The following is a 20,238-nucleotide window of genomic DNA, read 5'->3' as shown; positions in this document are numbered from 1 at the left end:
GCCCACGTGCCACAACTACTGAAGCCCGCATGCCTACAGCCCGTGCTCTGCAACAAGAGAAGCCACCGCAATGAAAAGCCCGTGCACCACAACAAAGAGTAACCCCCGCTCGCCTCAACTAGAGAAAGCCCGCGTGCAGCAACGAAGACCCAACGCAACCAAAAATAAATAAATTAAATAAATAAATTTAAAAATAAATAAATAAAGTGTCTTAGAACATTTGTGAGTAAGTGGAAGGTGCTAAGTGTTTCCTAACCAGATCCTATACTAAAATACTCATTCCATGCTAAGGTTTCTAGAACCAGGAGAACTCAAAGTCGTTGGCATCAGGATACTGATCATAAAAGCAAAGAAAAAATAGTTGTATATTTTAACATAAAAATTAAAATGTCACCGTACAAATATCTTTTAAATGACTTTTATTTAAAATGATTTTTTTAATTGCCCACTTTGAAACGTAAAACCTTAAGGGAAGGCAGATAGTTTCTGTAAATCTACCTATAAATTTTTGTCCAGGGCTTGACATTTCATTCCAAGCTACAAATAAACTTGAAAATGACAATGTATTTGACTACGTTAAGATTCTGTGTTAAATATGATCAAGACTGCTTAATATTTCAGTATTCTTTCAAAAGTATCCTACTATCTGATCCAAGGAATATGGCAATTTGTTCCTACATTAGTTTTTTTGTTGTTTGATTCCAAGTTCTATTCAAGATGCAGCTATAAGTAATAGAATAAATATCTACAATAAATGGTAAGATTTGTTGAGATTTTAGTGAACACTTGGAATATATTTTTTAAAGTGACATCTGAAAAGATGGTTAGATAAGTAAAAATTTAAAAAAAAAATCTAAAGCCAAAGCTTGGAAGTTGAACTTATATTACTGAATTTGTTTCTGGATGTTCATTTCTTCCCGACGTGCTCAGACCTGGACAAAGACCGGGGCTGAAGGCCATGAGGTTGGTCTTGGGCAGCCCCTCTCCAGAGCACACCCTCTGCCGCCTCTGCTGCGAGTAAGACCAGCTCCCCACCGTGCTGGATTACACTAGCGTGGGCTTCCCGGGCCCGCACGCGCCCTCGCTGGGCGGCGCCGAGCACCGCAGCGCCGCGTACAGCAGCAGCGTGAGCACAAACAGGCTGGACACCGCACAGATGGCGATGATCAGGTACACGTTCATATCCACTAGAGCGGCCTCCGCGCCAGCGGCGCCGGTGGACACCCGCGACGAGGCCTTGGGCCCCTGGCTGCTGTCCTCCAGCGACAGCAGCACGGTGGCCGTGGCCGTCAGCCCCGGGTCGCCGTGGCCCTTCACCAGCAACAGCAGGCGCTGGCGCGACACGTCCGCCTCGTTCAGGGCGCGCGTCGTAATGATCTCGCCCGTGTACAGCCCCACGCGGAACGGGCTGCGCGCGCCACCCGCCGCCGGCTGCAGCTCGTACGACAGCCACGCGTTGTAGCCCGAATCCGCGTCCACCGCGCGCACCTTCGCCACCACGTGGCCCGCGCCCACTGACCCCGTCACCAGCTGACTCAGCGCGCCCTCCCCGCCGCCCAGCCCGGGCAGCAGCAGCGCGGGCGCGATGTCTTTCTCGTCCAGCACGAACATCTGCAGCGTCACGTTGCTGCCCAGAGGCGGCACGCCCGCGTCGCGCGCGCTCACCTGGAACTGCAGCAGCTCCAGCTCCTCGTGGTCCAGCGGCTGCAGCGCGTACACCTTGCCGCTCTCCGCGTGCACCGACACGTAGCTCGACAGCGATCGCTCGCCCACCCTCCGCTCCACCAGCGAGTAGGACACCAGCGCGTTCTCCTGCGCGTCCGCGTCCCGAGCCGACACCGTGAAGATGTGGCAGCCGGGCGGGTTGTTCTCCTTCACCAACACCGTGTACTCGGGCTGCGCGAACACGGGCGCGTTGTCGTTCACGTCGGCCACTTCCACGGACACGCTGGCTGTGACCGACAGGGAAGGCGAGCCCTGTCCCTCGCGGTCACCACCACCTCATAGTTCGCCAGGTTCTCGCGATCCAGGGCGTTGTCCAGCACCAGCGAATAGTAATTTTTTTTTTTTTTTTTTTTTTGCGGTACGCGGGCCTCTCACTGTTGTGGCCTCTCCCGTTGCGGAGCACAGGCTCCGGACGCGCAGGCTCAGCGGCCATGACTCACGGGCCCAGCCACTCCGCGGCATGTTGGATCCTCCCGGATGGGGGCATGAACCCGTGTCCCCTGCAACGGCCGGCGGACTCTCAACCACTGCGCCACCAGGGAAGCCCCGAATTGTAATTCTTGAAGGTGTACACCAGCTTGAAGGGGACATGAGGCGTCAGGGTGCAGGTCACCTAGCCATTGACACCAGAGTCACGGTCAGACAAGGAGATGAAGGCGATGACGGTGCTGAGTGGAGACTCCTCTCTTAAGGCAAAGATGGATGTGACCGCCAGTTCCGGAGCATTATCATTTACATCCAGCACTTTCACTAAAACCTTGCAGTGATTTGACATTGGAGGACCTCCTTTATCAACTGTTTTTACCTGAATTTCGTAGGATTTCGTTTCTTCATAATCCAGTCAACCAATTAGCCTAATTTCCCCTGAGCTGGAATCAATTTTGAATTTTTGTTTTTGTTGTTTATGTTAAGAGAAACACCATTGCCAAAAGAAAGACAATTTCGCCATTTACACTTTTGTCAGCGTCAGAGGCATTTAATGTGGTCATTAATGTTCCAGTTGCTGGAACATTAGTCGTGTCTAATAAGTGTACTCTGTACACGGCCTGGGCAAACCATGGGGCGTTATCATTAACGTTGAGCACCATGATCGGCAGCTGAACTATACCTTCTAGTTCTGGTTTGCCCCCATCAGTGGCTGTCAATAATAAACGAAGTTCTGGTGTATCTTCTCTATCCACAGACTTCAATTCAGGCGAAAGTGACTTACTCAGTTCATCACTTGCCTGTACATCCAAAGAGAAATAATCACTGGAGCTGAAAGTGTATGTTAGAAAAGCGTTGGTACCAATGTCTGCATCAGCAGCGCCCTCTATCGGGAAACGTGAATCCAGCAGCCTAGATTCAGGAATAAATAGCCTTTGTTCTCTCACTCTTAACTAAAGACCTGTGGATTATCATTAACGTCCTTCACCTCCACTTCCACATGCAACACCTGCAGCGGCCTGTCCACGAGCACCTCCAGGTGAATACTATATTTCGTGTTCTGTTCTCATAGCTCCTCCAGGTCAATCCAAGAATTCACAAACAAAATGCCGTTCTGCAGATTTACCTCCAGAAAGTCCTCGTGGCTTTTGGACGCCACCCAGAACAGGTATGGCACCAACTCGGCCAGCTCCAGCCCCAGGTCCTGAGCGGTGCGGCCCACGAAGGTGCCATGTTTGGCCTCTTCAGGGACCGAGTAGTTGATCTGGCCACTGCCAGCCCCCCAGGCTGTGAAGAGCAGAATCGAGAGCAGCAGGCACCGGCCTCCCTGGCCACCTCTCCTTGAAAACAGCATCACAAAAGCACTACTCCTTTCCGACCGTTCTCACTTTACTTTAAAATATTGCCTTTTTCCCCCTTCATATTTGAAATAATTTATCTCCTTATCATTTTTGTCTTCTCTCCAGCAGTGACAAAATGGGGCTTCCTTCTTTAGTTTTTGGTAATCAGTATATGGAATCTTAAGTGACCCTAAATGCCAAAAGAATCCTGAAAGAGAAGAACAAAGTTGGAGAACTCACACTTCCTGATTTCAAAACTTGCTACAAAGCTACAGTAATCAAAACAGTGTGGTATTGTCATAAAGACAGACATATAGACCAATGGAATAGAACAGAGAGCCCAGAAATAAATCCTTACATATATGGTCAGACAATTTTCAACAGAAGCGCGAAGACTATTCAATGGGAGGAAAGACAGTCTTTTGAACAAATGGTGCTGGGAAAACAGGAAATCCACATTGCAAAAGAATGAAGTTATACCCTTACTTAACACTACATACAAACATTAACTCAAATAGATCCATGACCTAAATGTAAGACCTAAAACTGTAAAATTCTTAGAAGAAGATAGGGCAAAAGCTTCATGACATTGGGTTTGGTGATGATTCCTTGGATATGGTACAGGCAACAAAATTTTTAAAACAGACAAATTAGACTTCATAAAAGGTGAAAATTTTTTCCATCAAAAGACACTGTCAAGAACTTCCAGTTTCTAGTTCTGAATGTAAGGGGATTTGAAATCACCACTCCAACAAATAAAAAGCTGAGCAGACTGAAAAAAATCAACAACTCTTCTTGGCTGTGTAAGAGAGGGGAGGACACAGGGCAAACCACTACCCCCAAAATTAAAGAGACAGGGAAATACAGAAAGTCACAGATTACTTACTGGCACAGAGACCCAAGAGCAGAAGCCACTGTGGAAACCAGAGCTGGAGCAGGAATATCTGAACTGCAATAGACAAATTGCTGTAGGCTCAATGTAGATGGGGGGGAAGCAGTCATGAGGGCAGCTCAAAATATTTTGAAATTTACCTCCAGGAGCCTGACCAGATTTCCACAGTAAATATCAGAGAAAAATCCCCCTCATGCTTTTGGCAGTGGGAGGTGGAAATGAACCATTTTGAAATGTATTCTGTTCCTCTTAACAAGGCCTTCCCTCAGGGAAACTAATTAATGGAAGACTAATTGTTGGTTTATTATCAGAGCCAATTCCAGCAGGCTCTAGATTTCTGTGAGGGAGAAGAAAAATACCAAATTCCAGGGCATTCTAGCCATTCTGTCTGACATGGGGTGGAGGGGAATGAGAAACACTTGTGAAGTTCATAGTTCAGAAGTGTAATATCAGTAAAAGACTGAGACCTAACCATAGGACTATAGAATGCTTCCCCTCTTCCCACACCTCAACACCTCATTATTACTAGGCTTTTTATAGCAGTTCCTTCTGCCTGGTATATCATGTCCAGCTATCAACAAAAATTATGAGGCATAGCAAAAGGTGTGGGGTGAACTCCACAATTTGAAGAGCAGAGCAAATATCAGAACCAGACTTGACAGGGATTTTGGAATTATCAGACTGGTAATTTAAATCAGCTATGATTAATATGCTAATGGATCCAATGGATAAAGTAGACAGCATGTAAGAAAAGAAGAGATGGTCAATGTAAACAGAGATGGAAATCCTAAGAAAGAACCAAAAAGAGTGGGAGAGAGGGAGACGCAAGAGGGAAGAGATATGGGAACATGTGTATATGTATAACTGATTCACTTTGTTATAAAGCAGAAACTAACACACCGTTGTAAAGCAATTATACTCCAATAAAGATGTTAAAAAAAACAAAGAGAAATATTAGACCCCATTTTTGAAAAAAAAACCCATTTAAAAGAAAATGTAACAGAAATGAAAGATGACTTTGATGGGCTCAGTAGTAGATTGGACATGGATGAGGAAAGAATCTCTGAGCTAGAGGATATATCAATAGATTCCTCAAAAACCAAAAAGCAAAGAGAACAAAAATTGAAAAAACAGAACAGAAAATCCAAGGACTGTGGGACAACTTTAAAAAAGGTATAGAATTGAAAAAAAAGGGGGGGAGTGTATAACATACTCATAGTGGGAATACCAGAAGAAAGAAAGAAAGGAAAAGAAGAAATACTTGAAATAATAATGACCGAGAATTTCCTCCAAATTAACTTCAGACATCAAATCACAGATCCAGGAAGCTCAGATAACACCAAGCAGAATAAACACCAAAAAATCTGCACCTGGTATATCAGTTTCAAACTATAGAAAATCAAAGATTAAATAAAATCCTGTTATTTTACTACAGCTTTACGTTACCATCAGGGGAAACTGGGTGAAAGGTACACAGGATCTCTCTGTATTATTTCTTACAACTGAATTTGAATGTACAATTATCTCAAAATAAAAAGTTTAATTGAAAAAAAAATCCTGAAAGAAGCCAGAGGGAAAATACACTTTACCTATAGAGGAACAAAGATAAAAATTACATCTCACTTCTCCTCAAAACCCATAAGAACTTTCTCAACTTGATAATGAGAATCCATGACAAACATATAAATAACATTATACTTAATTGTGAAGGACTGAATGCCTTCACCTCAGATTGGGAACAAGGCAAAGATATCTGGTCTCACTACTCTTATTTGTTTCAGCATAGTGAAGGAAGTTCTACTCTGTGCCATAAACCAAGACAAGGAAATAAGAGGCATATAGATGAGAAAGAAAGAAAACTGTCCCTATTTACAGGGGCAGTAAAAAACCCCCTAGAAAAAAACCTCCTAGAAAAGTGAATTCAGCAATGTCACAGAAAACAAGATAAACATACAAAAATGAATGTATTGGGCTTCCCTGGTGGCGCAGTGGTTGAGAGTCCGCCTGCCGATGCAGGGGACACGGGTTTGTGTCCCGGTCCCAGAAGATCCCACATGCCGCGGAGCGGCTGGGCCCGTGAGCCATGGCCGCTGAGCCTGCGTGTCCGGAGCGCGTGCTCTGCAACGGGAGAGGCCGCAACAGTGAGAGGCCCGTGTACCGCAAAAAAAAAAAAAAAAAAAAAAAGAATGTATTTCCATATACTAACAATGAAAATATACATACCAAAATTAAATTTAAAATACAATACCATTTACATTAGCTCAAAAAAGATACTTAGGTGTAAGTGTATTCTGAAAACTACAAAACACTAATGAAAGAAATTGAAGAATATCTAAAGTGGAGAGACCTACTGTGTTCATGAATTGGATAACTCGACACTTCATGGAGAGATGTCAATTTTCCCTGAATTAACATATAGATTTAACACAATTCCTACCAAAATCTCAACAAGATTTTCTATAGATATAGACAAGATTACATGGAATAACAAAGGAACTATAATACTTAAAGCAATTTTAAAAAACAATAAAAAAGTAGAAGGAATCAGTGTATCTTATTATTTATTATACAGCTACAGAAATCAAGACTGTGTTATTGGTAGATAAATAGACAGGTAGATCAAGGGAACAAAATAAATAATCCAAAAATAGACCCATGTTAATATGCTGAACTAACTGAATTTTGACAAAGTTGCAAAAGCAATTAAATACAGGAAAGATAGCTTTTCCAGCAAATAGTGTTAGAGCAATTGGACTTTGTTAGGAAAAACAAACAAACAAAAAAACCCTGCCTAAGTCTCATATCTTATACTAAAATCAATTCAATGGATCATGAACCTAAAAGTAAAACATAAAACTCTAAAAGTTTTAGAAAAAAATATAGGAGAAAATCTTTAGGATCTAAGGGTAAGCAAAGAGTTCTTAGACTTGACACCAAAAGCACAGTCTGTAAAAGAAAAAAAAATTGATAAATTGGACGTCATCAAAATTTAAGAACTTTTACTCTGTGAAATACCATATTTAGAGTATGAGAATGAAAGCTAAAATTTTGGAGAAATTGTCTGCAAGCATATAACTGACAAAGAGCTTGTATCTAGAATCTATAATGGATAATCAAAACTCAACAGTAAAAAATCAAACAGCCCAATTAGAACCTGGGCAAAAGACATGAAGAAACATTTCACCTGCTGGAGAGGGTGTGGAGAAAAGGGAACCCTCTTGCACTGTTGGTGGAAATGTAAATTGATACAGCCACTATGGAGAACAGTATGGAGGTTCCTTAAAAAACTAAAAATAGAACTACCTTACAACCCAGCAATCCCACTACTGGGCATATACCCTGAGAAAACCATAATTCAAAAAGAGTCAAGTACCACAATGTTCATTGCGGCTCTGTTTACAATAGCCAGGACATGGAAACAACCTAAATGTCCATTGACAGATGAATGGATAAAGAAAATGTGGCACATATATACAATGGAATATTACTCAGCCATAAAAGGAAATGAAATTGAGTTATTTGTAGTGAGGTAGATGGACCTAGAGTCTGTCATACAGAGTGAAGTAAGTCAGAAAGGGAAAAACAAATACCATATGCTAACACGTATATATGGAATCTAAAAAAAAAAAAAAGTTCTGAACAACCTAGGGGCAGGACAGGAATAAAGATGCAGACATAAAGAATGGACTTGAGGACACGAGGAGGGAGAAGGGTAAGCTGGGACGAAGTGAGAGAGTGGCATGAACATGTATACACTACCAAATGTAAAATAGGTAGCTAGTGGGAAGCAACCACATAGCACAGGGAGATCAGCTCGGTGCTTTGTGATCACCTAGAGGGGTGGGATAGGGAGGGTGGGAGGGAGACACAAGAGGGAGGAGATATGGGGATATATGTATATGTATAGCTGATTCACTTTGTTATAAAGCAGAAACTAACACACAATTGTAAAGCAGTTATACTCCAATAAAGATGTTAAAAAAAAAAAGCATTCTAGGAAGCACACAGGAGGGAGGGAGATGCAAGCTGGAGGGGAGATGTTGGTTGAAGGAGAGTTATGTTTTCAGTGGAACAGACTCTCAAGCATGTTTAAAAGCTGTTGGAAAGAGTATGGTTTAGACTATGAATAAGAGAAACAGGATAACTGATAATGTAAGACCCCTGAGAAGGTGGAAGGGGCAGGCGTTCAAGGATGGGGGGAAGGCTTGGTCTTGGTTGTGAAGAGGGATCACTGCTTTCACTGAATTAGAAGAGGGTGCAGAGAGAATGAGTTCAAATGGGTGCGAACATGCATACGTGGTATCCACTTGCTCCTCAAATGAATTTACCTTGCTCCTCAAATGAATTTACCTCCAGATCAAAGCAATAGCTTTGAGCCAAGCCCTGTCTTAGGTGCTTGAGATGTGTGAGTGAATGACACAGACAAAGATCTTGTGGAGTTAGAGTCAATTTTGGTTATTTTTTACTTATTATATTTTTTCATTTTATTTCATGTTAAAGGGTAATGTGGCTGCAATTTTTTCTGAGAAGGTAAATGTCAGGCTATTGCTGTAAGGAAGCTGGCAGGGAGTTGGGGAGGCCCAAAGGGAAAGTGTAAAAACCTTGTCATTGAGGGCAGGACAGAGAAACTTACCCCATTTTGGGGGGCACTGGGGAGGTCCTTTTAAAGTTCAACCTTTGCCTTTATGAAAAACAGTTGGGTGGACTCTTGTGCAGCTCTCTCCAGCCGAGCTTGGCTCCTAGGCAAAAATCTAGAGAAAGCAACAAAAAGAAGGTTTAGCTACAAGAAGACTCTTAAATTAATTTTCTCCCTGTGCATTTGTGCCCAATTTTATGTCTACTTGTTTATGCTTTATCTCCTTTACCTTCAGTGCACTTGACAAAAGTTAATCTATTTTATTGATATGTTCAAATAATTTTCTTTTTTCCCCTTTTATCTCTAATATATTATGGTTACCTTGATTAATTTAACTCTCATTTATGTTTGTTCATTTCAATGCTTTTTTTCTCAGCTTTTTCCCCATGAATACAGTTAATTTATTATTTTTCTTGCTTAATAACAAAAGCATTTAAGACTATACATTTTTCTGAAGATAGTTTTGGATCCATGCAGTTGATTTTGGTATATAATGTTCTTTAATTTCTAAAATGTTTGTAATTTAATTGTAATCTTTCATTTTCTCTTTTTTTTCCCCAAGAGTTACTGAAAATAGAGTTTTTTAGATTTCCAGTGGGTTAGAGTCAATTATTATATATTTGATTTTATTACATTGTGGTGAAAGAATGTGGGTTGTATAATTAACACTATTACTGAATTAATTAAGGTATATTTATGTCCTTATATGTTATCAAATTTTGTAATCATTCCACAGACAGACACTTGGAAATAATGTACATTGTTAATAGGCTTAGAAAATTTGATAATCATTCCTTTGTACAACTGTTGCTTGTTGAGTTTCTAATATGTGCAAGGAATTACGGTAGGTACTGGGAATGGAGGGAGAACAAGATAGTCAGGGTCCCTGTCCTGATAGAATTTATGTTCTAGTGCAAGAGACAGGGAGAAAAAATTACATATCAAATAAAATGTTTATAAGTTGCCATGAGTGCTATAAAAGAAGCAAGGGAGAGGAATTGAGGTAGAGATAGCAGACTGCACTCTGCATAGGGTGGTCAAGAAAGGCCACCAGAAGAACTTATACTCAGGCAAAGTCCTAGAGGATCATAAGCTACTGGCCAAATAAAGCTTTGGAGGGAGATCTTTCCCTGGAGAGAGAATAGGAGAGAACCAGGGAGCTGGCGGTACTTGCAAGGGAATGATTACAATGAGAAGTTATGGACTTCAGGTTAGACAGGGAAGCGAGGAAGAAATAAGCAGTCAGAAAGTTACAGGGCCAGTAATTTGGCAACCTCCCAAGAGCTGAAGAATTTGGGGCTATAGGTATTTGTGATTTAACGATGTAGGTAGAACAAGGGTGGAGGACAGAGAGTAGGGTGTTTAAACTCAAGATTTTAGAGACAGTGCAGTTTTTGGTGATGACTATCTAAGATGTGACCAGGGGAGGGGGTGACTGAATTCGACATTGTTGATGAAAGGGTAAGGATCCAGGGATCTGGAGCACTGGAAAGTTCATCCCTATGGACATTGTTGTAGGACTTTGGGCAGAGAGGAAAACTAGAGGCTAAAATCAGTTTATTGTACTTTATTGTTAGATTATATTTTAAATAAATTTAATCTAATTGAAAAAAAAAATTTGACCAAAGAAGAAATACAAATGTCAAAGAAACATATGAAAATATTTTTAACACCAGTAGCATTTGGGGAAATGCAAATTAAAACTATAATGAGATATCATTACACATCTACCAGAATGGCTAAAATAAAAAATTCTGACATCAAATGTTAGCAAGAATGCAGAAAAACTAGATCATTCATATGTGGCTGATGAGAATACAGAATATGACAGCCATTCTGGAAAACAGATTGGCCGATTCTTTTGGAAAAAAATAGACTTAAAATTGCACTCCTAGGCATTTATCACAGAGAAGTGAAAACTTATGTTCACACAAAAACCTCTAGACAAATATTGATAGCAAAATTATAATATTCAAAACACTGAAAACAAAACAAAACAAGATACTCTTCGATGAGAGAATGGGGGGAAAAAAGCTGAAAAATACAGTAACTGAAGTGAAAAATTCACCAGAGGGGTTCAACAGCAGATATGAGTAGGCAGAATAAAGAATCAGCACACTTGAAGATATAGGACAATGGAAATGTTTGAGTAACAGAAAGAAAAAAGATTGAAGAAAAGTAAAGGGAGTCTAAGGGACTTATGAGACACCATCAAGAATAAGAATATATGCATTATTGGAGTCCAAAAATGAGAGGAGAAGGAGAAATGGGTAGAAAGATTATTTGAAAAAATAGTAGTCAAAAACTTCCCAAATTTGATGAGAGACGTGTATCTACACATCCAAGAAACTCAAGGAACTCCAAGTAGAATAAATCTAAAGAAACTGACACTAAGACACATTATAACCAAGCTGTCAAAAGACAAAGGGAGAATCTTGAAAGCAGCAAAAAAGAAATTACTTGGCATGTACAAGTGATGCTCAATAAAATTATCAACTGGCTTTTTATGTGAAAACTTGGAAGCCATAAGGCAGTAGAATAATATATTTACAATTCTGAAAGAAAAATTTGTCAATCAAGAGTTTCATATCCAGCAAAAATGTCCTTCAAAAGTGACATTCCAAAATAAACAAAAGCAAGGGAGTTCATTACCACTAGACCTGCCCTAAGGAAATGCTAAAGAGAGTCCTTTGGGTTCAAATCAAAGGATGCTAGACAGTAACTTAAATTTGAATGATAATATAAAGATCTCCAGCAACGTAAATACATGGGCATATATAAAAGCCAATATTATTGTAATTTTGATTAGTAAGTCTGCTTTTTGTTTTCTACATAATTTAAAAGACAAATGCATAAAAATAATTTAAATCTGCTATTGGACACACAATGTATAAAAATGTAATGTGTGATGTCAAACATAAAGATGGGGAGATGAAGCTGCATAGGAATAAAGTTCTTGTATGTGATTGAAGTTAAGTTGGTATCAATTCAAATGAGATTGTTATAACTTTAGGATGTATATGTAATCCCCATGGTAATCACAAAAATAATATCTATAGAAAAGCACAAAAGGAAATGAAAAGGGAATCAATACATGTGATTACAAAAAATCACCTAAACACAAAAGAAGGTGGTAATGGAGTAAATGAGGGACAAAAAAAAGCTATAAAGCATACATAAAATAAACAGAAAAATGGCAGAAATAAATTCTTCTTTATGAGTATACTATTATTCTAAAGGTACATGGATTAAATTCTCCATTCAAAAGGCAGATATTGGCATAATGGATTAAAAACATAATCGTATTCTGTGCTGTCTATAGGAGACATAATTTAGATTCAAAAATTGAATCAAGATTCAATACAAGACTGAAAATAAAGGATTGGAAATTATGCGTACACACCCACACCCACACACACACACAGCAAACAGTAACCATACAAAAGCTAGAGTAGCTATACTTATATCAGACAGAACAGACTTTAAACTAAAAATGATACTAGAGAAAAAAGAGTGACTTTATGTTGATAAAAGGGTCAATGCATCTTTAAATTATAAAACTTATAAACATATACCCACCTAACAACAGAGCCCCCAAACACATAAAGCAAAGACTGATAGAAATGATTGCAGAAATAAACAATTCCACAATAGTCAGAAACTTCAATACTCCACTATCAATCCTGTATGAAACAACCATGCATAAAATCAACAAGGAAACAGAAGACTTGAACAACAGTCTATACAAACTAGACCTAACAGACTTTTACAGAGAACTCCATCAACAGCAGCAAAATATACACTCTTCTCAAGTACACATGGAACACTCTCCAGGTTGAGACATAAAGCAAACCTTTATGTTGAGACATAAAGCAAACCTCAATAAATTTAAAAAAGATTTAACTCACTAAAGGATGTTCCCCTTTAATGGAAATTAGAAATTAATAACAGAAAGAAGTTTAGGAAATGCAAAAAATATGTAAAAATTAACAATACATTACTAAATAACCACTTGGCAAAAGAAGAAACATCAAGAAAAATTAAAAAATAGTTTGAGATAAATGAAAATATAGCACAACATACCAAAACTTAATGGGAGACAAGTGCTTAGAGGGAAATTTACAACTGTAAGTTCAAAGAGAAGAATGATCTTAAACTAATAAACTAAACTTCCACCTTAAGACACTGAAGGAAAAAAAGAAGAGCAAACTAAACCTAAATCAATCAGAAGGAAGTAAATAATAATGCTTACAACAGATACTGATGAACTAGAGTACAGAAAAAGAATGAAATAAATATCAATAAAACAAAAGGACAGTTCTTTAAAAAGATCATTAAAATTGACAAACCTTTCACTAGACTGACAAAAAGAAAGAAAGAGAGAAAAGAATCAAATAACTAAAATTGGAACTGAGAGAAGGAACACTACTACTGACCTTATAGAAATAAGAAGAATGTTAAGTTTATACTATGAACAAGTGTGGGCCAACAAATTAGATAATATAGACGAAATGGAAAAATTCCTGGAAAGATAGAAACAAACAAAATTGAGTTTAGAAAAAATATAAAAATCTGAATAGACCTATAACAAGTGAAGAGATTGAATTAGAAAAAAAAAAAAAACTTCCCACAAGGAAAATCCCAGAACCAGATAGTCATTTTAAAAAGGTTCTTCACCAAGCCTTCCAAAGAACAGAAAAGGATGGAATATTTCTCAGCTTTCTATGAGGCCACTGATACTAAAACCAGACAAGACACCACAAGAAAAAAAAACCTACAAACAAATATCTCTTATGAATACACACATTGTTGAATATATCAACAAAATACTAACACATTGAATCCAGCAAAATTTTGAAAAGATAAAGCATTATGACTAATGGTGATTTAACCCAGTAATGCAAGGTTGTTTTATCATCTGAAAATCAATTAATGTAATACTTCATATCAATAAAAGACAAAAACCACATGATCATCTTTATAGACATTTTTCTCTTTTTATTTTGGGATACAGGAAGTCCAAACAATGGCACAGAGATCCAAACATGACTACATGTTGAAGTCTTTCCCAAGTGGGAATATCAAATTTAAGATGCATTAAGGTAGTTTTGTGAGTTAAGGGAAAGGAGGAGGAGTAAAAGTAAGGAATCAATGAACAAGGAACAAGGTCCTGGAAGTGGAAGATGGGTAAGGGAAGAGTAGGAGAGATATGGAGGGGAGTATAACGAGGTTTTGTGGATCTATAAATAAGGTATTTCTAACTTTCTCATAATTTTAATTTGCTTTATCCAAGTAATTATTTAGTGAGGCAATTTTAAAGTCCAATTTCAAGGCAGAAGGCTCCTCACAGCAACTAAATAAAGCACTCCATTGGGAAGTAGAAATATTTCCTTTGTGTTCTAAGGTACTTCAAAATGTACAATCTAGTCTATAGCAAAAGTTCTCCAAAGTAAGCACTATAATTCCAAATTGTACCTGGTAAAACTGTACCAGTTAGAGACATATGAACTTAAATTAGCATATAGAGTTTATACAGTCTCCAATGTTTTTCTAGGATAGATATTCTGATTATCTAAAAACAGAAATATAAAATGTGAAGGCTTTCTTAATTAAATTATATTACGAATTCTCCCAAGCTGAGAAAGATGTAAATGTTGCCTAAAATTCTTCCTAAATTCCTAAAATTTGTTCTTACCCCCATGAATTACTTGATGAAAACTAAGATCTCTCACATGAATAAAGGTCTTCCCACATACCTTGAATTCATAGAGTTTCTTCCCTGTATGAATTCTCTGAAGTTGAGTGATCTGATAGCCACTATTTAAGGCCTCTCCAAATATTTTATATTTATAGGATTTTCATCATTATGAATTCTCTTTTGCATATTAGGGTGTCTTCCTTTGTTAAACATTTTCTCACATTCCATATATTCATAATAATTCACACAAGTATAAATTCACCAACATATATTAAGGTTTGAATTATATCTAAAAGCCTTCACACATTCCTTACACTCAAAGAGCTTCTTACCAATATGAATATTATCAAGGAACCTACTGATGCATACTAATGGTTTTCCCACTTTGACTAAATTTATAGGATTTTTAAAAACCAATATTAATTATCTGATGTTGATTAAGTTGTTCACACACAGTAAAGGCTTTTTTGGAATATTTTATAGTCATAAAGCTTCACAGCAGTCTCTAACATATAGTAAGGTCTGAATTAAGTCTAAATATCTTCCCACATTTAAAAAAATTTTTATTTTATACTGGAGTATAGTTGATTTACAATGTTGTGTTAGTTTCAGGTGTAGAGCAAAGTGATTCAGTTACACATATACATATATCTATTCTTTTTCAAATTATTTTCTCATTTAGGTTATTATAGAATATTGAGTAGAGTGCCCTGTGCTATACAGTAGGTCCTTGTTCGTTATCTATTTTAAATATAGTAGTGTGTATATGTCAATCCCAAACTCTCAATTTATCCCTCCCCCAACACCTTTCCCCTTTGGTAACCATAAGTTTGTTTTCCAAGTCTGTTTATGCTTTGCAAATAGGTTTATTTGTATCATTTTTTTTAGATTCCACTTATAAGCAATATCATATGATATTTGTCTTTCTGACTTACTTCACTTAGTATGATGATCTCCAGGTGCACCCATTTTGCTGCAAATGGCATTATTTCATTATTTTTAATGGCTAAGTGATATTCCACTGTATATATGTATCATATCTTCTTTATCCATTCATCTGTCGATGGACATTTAGGTTACTTAGGTTACTTCCACATCTTGGCTAAACAGTGCTAAAATGAACATTGGGGTGCATGTATCCTTTTGAACCATGGTTTTCTTCAGATATATGCCCAGGAGTGGGATTGCTGGATCATATGGTAGCTCTATTTTAGTTTTTTAAGGAACCCTCCATACTGTTCTCCATAGTGGCTATACCAATTTACATTCCCACCAACAGTGAAGGAGAGATCCCTTTTCTCCACACCCTCTCCAGCATTTATTGTTTGTAGACTTTTATAACAGTCATTCTGACTGATGTGAGGTGGTATCTCATTGTAGTGTTGATTTGCATTTCTCTAATAATTACCGATGCTGAGCATTTTTTCATGCGCCTCTTGACCATTTGTGTGTCTTCTTTGGAGAAATGTCTATTTAGGCCTTCTGCCATTTTCTTTCTTTTTTTTTTCTTTTTTTTTTTGCGGTACCCGGGCTTCTCACTGTTGTGGCCTATCCCGTTGCGGAACACAGGCTCCGGACGCGCAGGCTCAGCAGCCATGGCTCACGAGCCCAGCCGCTCCGCAGCATGTGGGATCTTCCCAGACCGGGGCACGAACCCATGTCCCCTGCATCGGCAGACGGACTCTCAACCACTGCGCCACCAGGGAAGCCCCTTCTGCTCATTTTTTGATTGGGTTTTTCTTTTTTTGTTGTTTTGTTTTTACATTGAGCTGCATGAGCTGTTTGTAAATTTTGGAGATTAATTCCTTGTCAGTTGCATAATTTGCAAATATTTTCTCCTATTCTGTGGGTTGTCTTTCCACATTTCTTATATTAATCAGTTATCTCACCAATATGAATTCTCTGATATTAAGTAACTTGTACAAATACAGTCATGGCTTTCTCACATTTCTTACATTCATAATGATTATCATCAGTATGAATTCTCTGCCTTGAAGAAAAAAACTCAATTCAGTCTAAAGACCTTATTTATATTCCTGTGATTTCTCTCCTGTATGAATTCTCTGATGTTGAGTAACTCATCCACACATAAATGCTTTCCTTCACTCCTTACATTCATAAAATTTATTACCAGTATGAATTCTCTGCCTTGAAGAAAGAATGCAATCAGGTCTAAAGACCTTCCCACATTCTTTATATTCCTATGATTTCTCACCAGTATGAATACTCTGATATGGATAAATTGTCAACACACAGTTAAGGCCTTATTGCATTTTTAATATTAATAAAGCATCTCACCAGTATGAATTCTCTAACACATAGTGAGGACTGAATTAAGTCTAAACATCTTCCACATTTCTTACATTCATTGGTTTTTCATCAGTATAAATTATTGATATTAAGTAACTTGTGTGCACACAAAAAAGGCTTCCCCACATTACTAATAGTCATAAAGCTTATCACCAGTATGAATTCTCTGGTTTGCAAAAAGAACTCAGTTTGTTCTAAACAACTTCCTACATTCCTTATATTCACAGGATTTTACATCAATATGAATTCTCTGGTATTGACTATATTATCTGCACAAATAACGACTTTCTCACATTGTTAACATGTAAGTTTCTGACCACTATGAATTCTCTTCAGTGTGGTAAATACTGACTTAAATTTAAACATCTCCTCACATTTCTTACATTCACTGTGTTTTTTTTCACCAGTGTGACCTCTCTGATGTTGAGTAAACTGATATCCGCTACTGAAGGTCATTCTACATTCTTTCTGATTACATCATTTCTAATTAGAGCATGTTTTCTCTCAATTTTGATAAAGGTTGGATTTATGTTATTGCTTAAACAGATTTTCTGAGTTATATGTTAGAAAATGAGGCAATGTGGTCATTTTTGTAGATAATGATTTGGGTAAACTACTTCTTTTGAGTTACCCAGCACCTTTTAAGCTCTCACACTTTCAGTCATTTCTAAAAATAGAGGTCTTAAGGTCAAGTGTATTACTTCTTAAACTGATTCCCTAATTCCTGGAGCACTTATTTAGTGTCTTCTCTCCAAAATTCTGGGCACAAAGGCTATTCGGTGATAGAGGAAGCTCCAGAACTAGACTGGTGTATAATGGAATTCTCAGAGGAAACTGTTTTACAAGTTAGTTTTGTGCAGCTTACTACTTAAACCCTACCAATAATCTTTTAAGCATGTAATTTTTCTTATGACTATCCTCCCAAAATAAAGTACCTGCAGTTGTTTGATTCTGGCCTTGAACATTGATTACATAAATAAAAGATAAAAACCAAATAATGTAGAAAAGCATTTGTATTAATTTCCTAGGGCTGCTGTAACAAATTACCACAAACTTGATGACTTAAAACAACAGAAATATATCTCTCACAGTTCTAGAGGCCAGATTATAATATCAAGGTGTTACCAATGCTTCACTCCCTCCAAAGACTCTAGGTGAGAATCCATTCCTTACCTCTTCTGGTGGCTGTCAGCATTCCTGGTGGTTGTATCACTATAATCTCTCTCTCTCATCTTCACATGGATCTCTCCCCTTCTCTGTGTTTTCTTCCATCTCTTATAAGGAAATTAGCTGTTGTATTTAGGGTCCACCTCAGTAACCCAGGATGTTCTCATCTTCAGATCATTAATTTAATTTAATTATATCTAAAAAGACTATTTTTTCAAAATAAGGTAATATTCAGAGGGTCCAGGTATTAAGACATGGACACATCTTTTTTGGTAGCTACCATTCAACCCATTACAACATTCAGCAAATTCAAATTTTTAAATTCTGATTAAAAATAACTCAGGAAAATTTCTTTTCTTTTTCTTTTTTTTTTGGAGGTCATTTGTAGGAAAGACCAATATTATCCTTTTTAAATTTATTTTTATTTTAAAAAAATTTATTTATTATTTTTTAAATTAATTTATTAATTTATTTTTGGCTGCACTGGGTCTTTGTTGCTGCACACGGGCTTTCTCTAGTTGTGGTGAGCAGGAGTTACTCTTTGTTGCAGTGCACAGGCTTCTCATTGTGGTGGCTTCTCTTGTTGAGGAGCAGGGGCTCTAGGTGCACAGGCTTCAGTAGTTGTGGTACACGGGCTTAGTTGCTCTGTGGCATGTGGGATGTTCCCGGACCAGGGACTGAACCCATGTCCCCTGCATTGGCAGGTGGATTCTTAACCACTGTGCCACCAGGGACGTCCCAGGAAAACTTCTTTACCTGGAAAAATTACATATTAAAAACCTACGGGAGGGAATTCCCTGGTTGTCCAGTAGTTAGGACTCTGCGCTTCCACTGCAGGGGGCATGGGTTCAATCCCTGGTCAGGGAACTAAGATTCCACAAGCCACGTGGTGTGGCCAAAACAAACAAACAAAAACAAAACTACAGCAGAAATTACACTTAACATAGAAATTTTACATGCATTATTATAAAGAAAAAAAAAGATAGAAAAAGGAAGAGATAAAACTATCATTTTTTACTACTGATGAAATAATCTACCTAGAAAAACCAACATAAGCAAAAGGCAAATATCAGCAAGTATTCTATAACCAAGATCAACTTTAAAATATTAATAGTATTTCACTGCATCTGGCAGTATCCTTGTCCTGGAAAATCCAAATGAAAGGTAGGTACTCCAGTCAGTCACAGTTACTTAGGATACGCTACACCCTATCAGGGAATAGTGTGAGTCTGAGACCCCTGCATGAACTGTAGCAGATGGATTTCCATAATGTTTTTCTTGGTCAACAGCCACCATCAGTTTGACTTTGGAGAAATGACCTGGATTTACTTTCAAATTGAATTCTGCAAAACTTTTGCTTGAAAGAGTAGAAGTACTGCTATTTGTAAAGATTACACTTCTATTGCTTAACAAAATTTAAAGAAACAGGAATTTTTAAAGCTTTGGATTTGATTTTAAGACTTAAGTTATTGGGGAATTCCCTGGCTGTCCAGTCGTTAGTACTCTGTGCTTTCACTGCTGAGGGACGTGTGTTCAGCCCCTAATTGGGGAACTAAGATCCCACAAGCCGCATGGTGTGGCAAAAAGAAAAAAAGAAAAAAAAAGACTTAAGTTATTAGTATTATCCAGTTCAAGGCAATTCTATTTAGAATCTCAGAGCTGAATGAGACCTGGAAGATAATGTAGTTTAGTCCCTTTTTTATAAATGAAGAAACTCATTCCCACACAAGCTGGGTGAGAGTTGTAAGGTCTGTGGCTCACTAGTGCAGAGGTTTAGAATCTAGTTTTTCCAGTAGTTTGTATAAGAATTCTGCTTTAAGTTTATTTTGATTACCTGCTTATTTTACTCTCTCATTTATACCTATTGTCCATTTCTTCTTAAATTCCTTCTATTTATTTGGTACTCATCTTGCTTTATTTTCTCCATGATTTTTGGTTAATGAAGTCCAGTCAGATGGAGTGACTCTAATATTTTTTTCAAGTATTTCACTACCTTATCAATAAGCTGAAAACATTTTACTATATCTTTCACAATATTTTTTAA

At 37.9% G+C, this 20,238-nt stretch overlaps 1 pseudogene; it reads right to left on the bottom strand.

Annotated features, from left to right (window-relative positions):
* Positions 1-844: 844 nt before the first annotated feature.
* Positions 845-3,670, bottom strand: LOC115860021 (protocadherin alpha-1-like; annotated as a pseudogene).
* Positions 3,671-20,238: the final 16,568 nt, after the last annotated feature.

This window comes from Globicephala melas, chromosome 3 (genome assembly GCF_963455315.2).
Source record: "Globicephala melas chromosome 3, mGloMel1.2, whole genome shotgun sequence".
Lineage (NCBI taxonomy): Eukaryota > Metazoa > Chordata > Mammalia > Artiodactyla > Delphinidae > Globicephala > Globicephala melas.
Note: the sequence above shows the minus strand (reverse complement) of the source record. Positions and strands in the feature narration are given on the sequence as shown.